Source organism: Pseudopodoces humilis, chromosome 4, assembly GCF_049639895.1.
Source record: "Pseudopodoces humilis isolate 2021_Gansu_Grassland_sample_001 chromosome 4, ASM4963989v1, whole genome shotgun sequence".
Taxonomy (NCBI): Eukaryota; Metazoa; Chordata; class Aves; order Passeriformes; family Paridae; genus Pseudopodoces; species Pseudopodoces humilis.
Window position 1 is genome coordinate 27,397,384 of NC_142203.1, and position 10,363 is coordinate 27,407,746.

Genomic DNA, 10,363 nt, shown 5'->3' on the forward strand with positions numbered 1-10,363 from the left:
ATGCTGGGGCATTATTCCCTGTGCTGTCCCACAGTTACAGTGACACAACTTTCAGTAAAGAAATATTTCCTTGTAATATCTAATTCAAACCTACTCTCAGTTTGAAGCCATTGCCTCTTGTCCTATTTCTACAGTTCCTGACTAAGATTCCCTCTCTGGCTTCCTTGTAGGCTACCCTGGCATACTGGAATGATGCTATGAGATCTCCAGGCAACCTTCTCCAGGCTGAACACTGTCAACTTCCTCAATCTGTCTTCACAGAAGAGGTGTTCTACTCGTTTTAATGTTCCATTACCTCTTAAAAAATTATAAATGCATTGGTGTAACACAAAATTATTTTATTAAAAAAGAAATACATCCTGCTTTGCTCACATCCTACCATCAAAATACATAAGTCAACCTTATTTCTGCCATTACTTAAAATGTTTCCATTTACAGATGGGGAAATTAACATGTACACCAAATCTCTTGCAATGTCTTGTCTATTATTCCCTCTACAGCTATAGAGAAACTTATATTAAGCAGCTACTAAAATAAACAAATTTTTGTAGAATCTATGATTCTCCCTGACCCTCTCAGCAAAATGCAGGGATTCAGAAGAGAATCCTGCCTAAAGAATGTTTAGTTCAAGCATATTCATCAAATGAGTCCACTCAGCTTTCACATACGATGGCAGTGGGTTTTGATGGAATGAAAACATTGGCAACCATTCATCAATCCTGGCCATGAGTTGTTTCTGGTTTTTCTTTCAAGAACTTTTGTGCAGTGAACTCATCCATCCAGCATCCCATATTGTTTTCTAGTAATTCCTTTCCCAAGGGCAATCTTTGTTACCTCCATCTGCTGGTAAAAAGAGAGGCTTATTGTTTATGTACGTATGAACATATATGCTGAGCATATTTGAACACATGGGAACCAGTAGTAGTGTGCTTTTATTCCACTTTAGCCACATGGAAACAGGCTTTTGTAGCTGTTAAAACCTTCACAAGCCAACACTTCTGCTGCATTTCTGAGCCACAAAAAAATTTGCAGACCTGAAATAACAGCATGCCTAAAATTTGACAAAAGAAATCACCCCTCAGTTGAATTTTGCAGTATGACTAGCATACAAATTCAGGCAGTCTAAAAAAGTATGTAGAAATCTGTTCCTGATTCTTTGCAGATGCCCCCTGAAATATATATCTAAATATGACAGCAGTGTATTCATTAGCAGTGTCATCAAAATAAATATTTTCAGTGACAAAAATGCATGAAATGTAAAGGAAATATTGAGTCAGAGCATCATACTGTATAAGCAAGCACAACACTGTTCAGAAAATTCTTCTCTTTTTATATAATAATCTATAAATGCAAGTAATTCAAACAGTATGGAGAATGATAGGCCAGTCATTTGGAAATAACTGGTCTTATGTGGAAGAAGAGGACTTATGCTACAGTAGGGCACATACGACAAAGACTCTAATGAGGAGTATGCCCTTCTAAAAAAAAATAATATGGGTGCCAAGCTATTGTAAACACTCTGCCTCAGTTTTTAATTCTTGACTAGTAGAAATATAGACCCTTAAATATTTGTTAATGCTATTCACTACTTAGACACCTCATGATAAGCTTTCATTCTGCTTGAAACTTTGCACCATCTGGGTACCAAAACATGCTTTGAACACTGTAAAGCAAAATATGTACAGCAGAAAAACTTTCTATACCCAACTTTGAGAAAAATTCTACTATACTCTACTAGTCCTAAGAATTAATGAAAGCATATTTTTCTAAAGGTAAATGCATATTGGAATTTTTCAGTTCTGTATTAAGGACAATATTATATTAAAAACACCAAGAAATCTTATTACCACCTTCTTTGGAATTTATAACTTACATCACAAATCCAACCAATTCTCTGTAAAAAACAACAGATCCTCTTTTTTTTCTCTCTTTCACTTATATAAAACATCTGCTCAATACCTTTTTCCCCATAGACCACATAGTATGTTAACCTCTAGTTGCTGCCAATAAAAGCATTGTTGGCTATGAACAACAAAAATCCTTTCTCATTAGCTGAGTAAAAGACAGGGCTCATTAAAACTAGACTCTTCTTCTCAAACAGAGAAGGAAGAGAAAAAAAGATATGAAAGGGACAAGGTCAGGAAGAATATCTGGCAGGTAGGGATGATATTTCTAATTGTTTCCTCCATAAAAGTCTCAGGTTTACTTCAAGAACTGGCTGTATTTTAATGACATTAAGAAAAATTTCTATTTATCTGGGAAGGCATATGGGGTGGTCCAAGAGATCAAAACATTGCTAGCAAAAACCTTCACAGAGAGATTGAGCCATAACCTAAAACCAGAGAGACAGCCCCCGTGGGACAATGCTTTGAAACCTGGTATGATTCTGTGGCTGAGCCAGGTGGAGCAGAGACCTCTTGAGGTCGCTGCTGGCCTTAAGGATCATACACTGATTCAGTGTCCTCAATTACTCCTCAAAACAGAGGATATCAGAATGTTAGAGAGGATTCCTGGAAGACCTGATTAAGGATGAATTAAATAACTGGAAAATGTGCAGTGCAGAGGAAGGTTTTAGGGATCTCAATCTTTTTACCTTATTAGAAGCAGGTTAGTGGATGCATTGATCACTGCTCTTAAGCACAACTTAGGAAGCACAAACCTGGTAACTGAGGGCTCTTCAGTCTGCCAGAAGTTGCAGTTTCTCAGTGACTGAGACAGAAGAAAAGCTACAGAAAGAAAAAGTATGGACATTTATAAAAATTAATACAATTAAGTCAGGATTTGTGACAATCCTCTGGTCTCAACAGAATGTAGGTAAGCTCAGTTACAATATTTTATCCTTTTATTCTGAGAACCTTGAGCACTAAATAACTTTTTGGTTTTTTTAAATAGTAAACATGGGTCAGAGGTTTTATTCTAACCAAAAAATTAGAAAAAAAATATATATATATTAACCATTGGGTAACGAAGAGGCAAAAATAAAGTCTAGGAAGAGAGCTTATGGAGGGAAAGAAACCTAAGTCAAAAGGAAACAAAGGTATGGAATTGTACAGGTGACAACTATAAACTGGCATAATACAGAAGATTGAAAAAAGAGATACTTGCACTAATTCAGTTCATTCTGTCTTTGTCGTGACAGGTCTGTAGAGTTATCAAAAATTCACATGCCCAGCAAATCAGGCATTATGTCTATAACTTTGCAGCATACACGGAGAAGGAAGATTATGTGGAGCAGGAACAATCTTTCTGTGTTGAGAAGGTGGTGTCCCACTTGTACTACTATTGGACAGTACCATTAGGAGCTGTCAAGGCATAATAACAGCATGGCCAATGCTGATGCACAGGCAGAGCAGTCCTTCATTGTGTTCTGGACCTGAACCAATGTTGTACAGGGCAGAACTGTGCCTTACAGTTCCATAACAACTGGATGGAAAGGCAAATCAGAAGGTTAGATAAATGTCAGACAAAAATAACAGCCTGTACATGGTTAATATTTATTTTTAAGTACAAACACAACAGAAAAGAGCAAAGATTAGCTGAAAATGCAGCAAGAATACTGTTAGGCATAAAACACAGGTGTTCGAGAGAAATGTCATAAGTAATGAGTAATTTCAATATTGTTTGCAAGTCTGGTGCTGAGCTAAAAGCAGAAGCTACAGTCAGAACCTGCCCTAATACCAGAGTGACATTAAGAACATATCATACAGAGTTTTCAATGTGGTCAGATTCACTCTTCTTTAAAGGACACAGAAAATAACTAGAAAACCTTTCTCTTGGTATTACAACCAATGTTGGCTGGTGCTTTAGTTAGGGGTGTTTGTGTGGTGAGTGAAGAGCTTCGGCAAAGGAAAATGTAAAACTGCTTAAAAAAAAATTAGAGTTGGCAAAAAAGTTTGAGGATGCCTTCCAGGATTTGAAACAGCCTTTTGTAACACTTACAAAGCCAAGTGGCAAGATTAATTTTATCTAAAAACTGTACTAGATTTGAAGTCCCTCTTTTCCACTAACATTTTTCTGTTTCCTAAGTGCTGCATGGCAGGCAGTATGGTGCCAGTACATGTCTCACCATGTAAAGGGTCAGGGTAAGGTTTCTAAGAAAAAGCCAGGCAACAAGGAGCCTGCCATATGAACAAGCTCTGCCATCTCCTCTATAAGCATATGCTCACAACCACCCCAATTATCTTTGATGAAATGGGTTCGGGATCAGCTGGGTTCTTCAACATCAAAAACCTGAAAGGAATCAAATTTTTAAAATTACAGAGTATAAGCATAATTTGTCACTGAATAAAAAATGCAGTCTGAATTATAAGAGCAAGTTATAATTTCCTTTTGGCATCATCCCTCCAAGGCTATTCTATCACACTGCTGTTGGACTATGTGATGGAAAGGTCAGAAAACTTTATTTGGAAAAGACCTCTGAGATCATGTCATCCAACTTTTGACGGATCATCACCTTGTCACCCACACACCATTGCCCAATCGTTTCATGATCATCTTCACAGATGATGACTCCACCACCTCCCTGGGCAGCCCATTCAAATGTTTAACAAACCTTTCTGTAAAGAAACTTATCCTGGTGTCCAGAATTCCTTCTGATGTCCTGATGTCCACATTCAATACCAAGAATCTTTCTTCTGCAAAAGTTCAAGAACCTTGCCTATCATCAGCAATGTTTCTTCCAGAAAAGTGCACTGAATCACCACAATATGCTTTCTTGATAACTGATTCTGCAGATTTTATTTGTAAGTCAATGAGGAGCCCAAGTTCTGTTTAATTGCTGCGTTTTTATTTATATTAATTCAATGCATTTTAAAGGCTGCTGTGGTAGGAATTAAAAGAAGGTTGTTGCAATATTGAACATTTCTCCTTTAGGCTGACAAAAAGAATCTGTCACTTAACCTGATAGCAATGAAAGACAGTGAATGAATCACTGCTTGAGGAAACCAATTTGTTTAGTCACTGTGTCACAGTTATTTATTACTTATCAGCACATGCTGTTAGTTCAATTAAATACAAAAACCTAAAGTTCTCTTCCAGTCTTCTTCCCTTCTCAATTTTTAAAAGCACACAACAAACCAGAAAAGTATTACTAGAATCTGCAGTGCTAAGGATGGACCCTTTAGGTTTATTGTGCTTCTCTTGTTTTAATTAAACTTTGTTTATTAAACTTCTGCAGCTAAATGGGGATTATTAATCTTATTCAGTAGTTAAAGATATTAGTAGAGAGAGGACAAAAAAAAAGAAATTAAGATAAAGTGTTGATTGCAACATTTTACCAATAAAAATACAGGAAGCTGCAAAGAGCAAATATTTTCTCCCATCTGCTTACAAAGAAGTAAGAAATAAAAGTTCCTAATTTTTGTGTATGTGCATATATGTAATTTAGAATGTTAGTAGTAAATGTATCTGCCATTTCACAATATAATCACAGATATATAAAACCAATCAGTATAGTACAGTATAGTAACTATAATCAGTTCAGTACCATCTTTCCTCCTGCTTTTTCTTTCCTATGTGTTCTTTATTTGAGACATGATGAGAACAGAAAACAGAATTTTTGTTCCTCGTGAGAGGATTCTCTGTTCTTTGCTTAATGTTACAATTAACATGAAAGGACTTTCTCATTAATAATTCAGATATAAAAGGTAAAATAGGTAAGTGTGAAATCTTTTGGTCTGAAGACCAAAACTGGCACCAAACTGGCATTTGGAGATCTGCTTAGGAAGTACCATTGCTGAAGTAACAATAAATTAAAATTACTGTACCCAAAACCATTTTAGAAGATTAAAGGGATAGTCTGCAATTAGTCTCGCAAATAGTCTCGCAATTCCAACTAGGGTTACACATCAGCTGTGTCAAACACTGCCTATTAATTCCTGACCCTGATTCCAGCTTGCAATGTATTATATCCCAACAATTTCAGGGGCTGCCATTCATCACTGGCCCTCACTTCAAGTAAATTCATTAATTTTGGACAGTTGATATTTAGTGAAAAATACTGGCAACAGTACCTTTCTTCTGCAGCAAGCAGAGGTATAATTAGGGGCCCAGGGGTTCCTTGTTCTCACCTTTTTCTCTTCTGTTTGGCTTCCCAATATAAATTTTAGCGTTAAGTGGCAGTGAAGTAATGTATTTTTTGCAAAAAAAATGGTCCACTGAAAAGTGTTTCAGGCATTCACATTTTTGACATGCAATTCTTTTAATGAGACAATAAAAATTTTAGTTAACTTCATTCTCAGTTCTTAGGCAGACAATGTTTTTATTACAACATCCCAAATCAGAAAAAGTAGAAGGAACAGGATTCACCAGGCTGTACCCTACCCAGCAAAACAGGCAGAGATGCCTGCAGAGCCTCACTATTTATGCTAAGGACACAAGATGCATCAACCAGAAATTCAGTAAAACCATCTTCTATCAATCCCAGTAGATAGTTTATTTCACCAAAGGAGAGTAATTTACTTATGACAAATATCACTATGACAAGATATGTATGGAGGCATTCTTCATGAACAATGAAAACACAGAAATTCTCTCCATGTGCTCTACTGCAAAGCAGATATTACTTCTATATTTTTGAAAAGAATATGCAGATTAGTTAGTTAAGCAAGTGAGGAAACTCCACTATTACGTGATCTAATGCTAATATTTGGTAGGAAGAGACATATTTGAATGGTCTAATCCTGATACCTGACTCTCACTGATAGGGGTTCTAGCTCTTCAGAGGTATCCAAATAATGTAAAAAAGTAAGGCTCAGTAATTTAAAGGAAATTTATATTGCCTAAATAAGGTCCTGCTATAGTAAATGCTGCCTATTTTAACTTCCTTGCAACAGCATCAATAGCTTTTCAATATTTCAATACAAAGATATATTCCATAAGAAAACAGTTTCTTTAAAATACCCTTTTCTCACCCATTTTTAAGAAGTTAATATATTAATAGAATTTTTTAGATCTGTTAAGTGTTTAAAAGGTTTAGTAGAAACTGAGGATAGAAAAGATATTACCCACCTTTACAGTGACAGGAGGTGACTTCAGTTTATTTTCCAATACTGCATCCACTTGAGCTCCAGTATACCTCTATGTCAATGTCCTGATGAGGCCTGGAAAGCAAGTTGGAGAAGATACCAAACAATGCACCTCAATTTTATTTGGGATATAGAGCAAATTGCTTCATAAAATGACAGTTTAAGGAGTGCCATATCTGTAGCAAAGCAATCTTACATCCTGTAGTGACGACATGTGAACTGGTGCAGTCAAAGAAACAGGGGACTGACTAATGCAGAAGCACTGACATATGCAGTGAAACTGGGATATGCTCTGTATAGAAAATCCCCCTTTACGAAGAAAAAATGCTACAGGTTGCTAAATCTTGATGAAGAGCAACCTACCTGTCCCCAGTTCCAGCAAACTGGGTTATTGCATCCTAGGTGTAAGGAGCCATGCCATGACTGAAGTAACCAGGTCTCAGCCTTTCCACTCATCTCATGACAACAAGAGCATCACTTCATCCTTCAACCTTTCAATTTTTTATCAAAGTACACAGATAATAAAGTTTCTTTGCTCCTATACTATATTTGTCTAAATTGCAAGTCATTCCCCTTTACTATTCTGCTCCCATTCACTTTATTATGTAGGGAAAAGTACTGCTTACAAGTTGTTTGGGCTCTGCTTAGTACATTACTGCTCAAAACAGACTTTGTTAAAGCAACACAGCCCCCCAGTGTGGATGTAATACAAAAGTTTCACATACAATTAGGAGGCACTAACTTTCACCAGACTACAGGTGGTAATAATAACAGACTTCAACTAAAAACCTCTAACCAAGCAATGACACCAACAAAAAACCCAAAACCCTACACACAGAAAGTCTGCACCAGCCAATAATCAAGAATGTAGATTTAATAAAAATTTAATAGATTAGATAGTTTATATTTGGTTCATCTAGCATTTTTGAGTGAAGATCTACATGCTTTCAAAAAGATGGAATTAAGTCATGGCCCTTAATTCCGATGCCTCATATCTTAAGAACTGGAAGAACATGGGGTATCAGTTACGTAATATAATCCAGCATCATTCAGCAGCTGGACCTCCATTAATCATTCTGTTGTGCCAACACAGCAAATTCAATCAGAATGGTGCCCCAGGTTAGAAGCAGATAGGCAGGATTCCCTATGAAATGAGTGAATGAGCTTCCTGGTGTGGTTCTGTACATATCCACATAAACACTAGCTGCACAACAGCAGGGAAGGGACCAGAGACAGCCTGGGAATAAGCAAACCAAAATGTATGCATAGTTCCTCACAAGCACTCATACTCAGCTTAAATGTCATTCCAAGTACTCTGTTTCTGCCTGCCTTGAAGGCTAGGTTCAACATGCTTAGATTAAAACACTTTCCTAGCTGTGGCTCATGTCCTGTACTCTTCTGGAGACCTTGGAAGACTTCTTCAGCTGTTCCACTCCCAGTAGATACACCTTCAATACAGTTGTGCAGAGCTGCACACAGTATTCCAGTGAAGTAAAGCTGAGAATTCTTAAGTAAAGTAAGATTGACTGGAATCTGGAAACACATGATGGAATGCAAGGCTTTACATTAGACAAGTCATGGCTTTGTGGAACCATTAGATACAAAAGACAAAAAATAAATTTTGAGATAGACAATAATCAGTGATCCCATGGACAAAAAGTAACCTTTACACACTGTTTAAAAAAATGATGATGATATGAATGAACAAACGAACATGTTCCATTTTCTGGTTATTTTCGGTTTGGGGTTTCATGTTTAATAAATGTGCTGTATAATGCAATAGCGTGTAATATTTAGACTTAAACTTTTGGGATCTTTCCTTCCCTGACTACACAGTCAGCCTGATTAAGTGGTATGTGGCTAACCCTTCCTACAAGCAGTAGATCTTTTCTTTCACACCTTTTATGTATTCTGTTTATATATTGCAGTATTAATGCTAAAAAGGCCCATGAAACATGAGATTTCACACCCTTCCCCACAAAATCAAGTATTTAAACATCTATATTTTGCCACAAATAAGGTGAACAAATTTTTTTCTTCTTTACCTATATTGCAGATTGACTTAGCAATAAACATGAAGGTTTATACTACTGGGATTAAATTGCAGGGCTTTAGAACCAGTTTTTAATTTGGTGCCTATGCCCTAAAGTAATGCTATTCTTATGTTTCTGGATCAATTAACCACCTCATCTCCCTTCCTGACTAAAGGGCTTATTTCACAATTAATCTTCAATTATCTTCTGTGAAAAGGGCATATTTACCAGCGTCAGTGATCTTGTAAAGCTAAATCAGTGTTTATAATTTTAAGATAGGCAGAAAAAATGCCATATAATAATTTACTCTGCACTCATGTGCATAGAGCCTTTCTTCAGCTGCTTTCTTCAGTTTCCTTTCAGTTGCTTCTTTCTTGATTTAGAGAATGCTTTAGCCACAGAAGGAAAAAAGAGTAACTTTAGTTACAGTAACTGCTTTTGTAAACTAATATTTTTAAAAAAGTAGTAGTAACCAAGCAACCATATAGAAACCTTAAAGCTCTGACATTGTACTGTATCAGCTGGTGAAAAGACATTTTGTCCCACTACAAGGCACCCTGAGATGGCTGCTGTTTTTGAAACTGTGCTCCATTAAATACAGCCAAGGCCGCAGTAAAGTGCTATCCAGCTGACTCTTTTGGCAGGACTCACAATGCAGTGCTGAACTGCTCGTGTTTCAGGTGGCATTTCAGCAGTATCCAGTTAGAACAGCAGCATCCTGTATCACCTACAGATTATCTGACTCCCTGTTTCTTCAAATACACTTAGAAACAACCTGTAGTTACCAGTGATCAAAATTTCATTTACTACAATTAACAACTATAGTAATTTCAAACAGTAAAGAATGTATTTTATAAAACAGCTTAAAGAAAGTTATGGTACCAAGTCTCTTAGGCAAAATACTTTTGAGAGTAAATACTATATTAAAAAGTGTTACAAGGGGAACTAATTCTTTTCTGTGGAAATTCTATTTCTGTGGAAATATTTGTGATTTCTGGCATCTTGCTATCTATTTATTATTCTCTATCAAATCACTATAACAGCAAAGCCTCCAAGCAGAGATAAATGCTTTTGGCTCTCTTTGGAGTCATACCTTTTTATTTATCTGGTACACACCCAATCAATCCTCCTCTTCCTCAAAAAATCCATGAGGACAGCCAAAATTTTTTAGAAAATATTGTTGTTGCTGTCCAAAATACAATCAAGATCATGCCGACCAACTCCCAGTGCTTAATATTTGTTTCCTGAAAAAATGCTTGATCAAAGCCCAGTAACGCTATTTTAATGTTTCATAAATAATTCAAT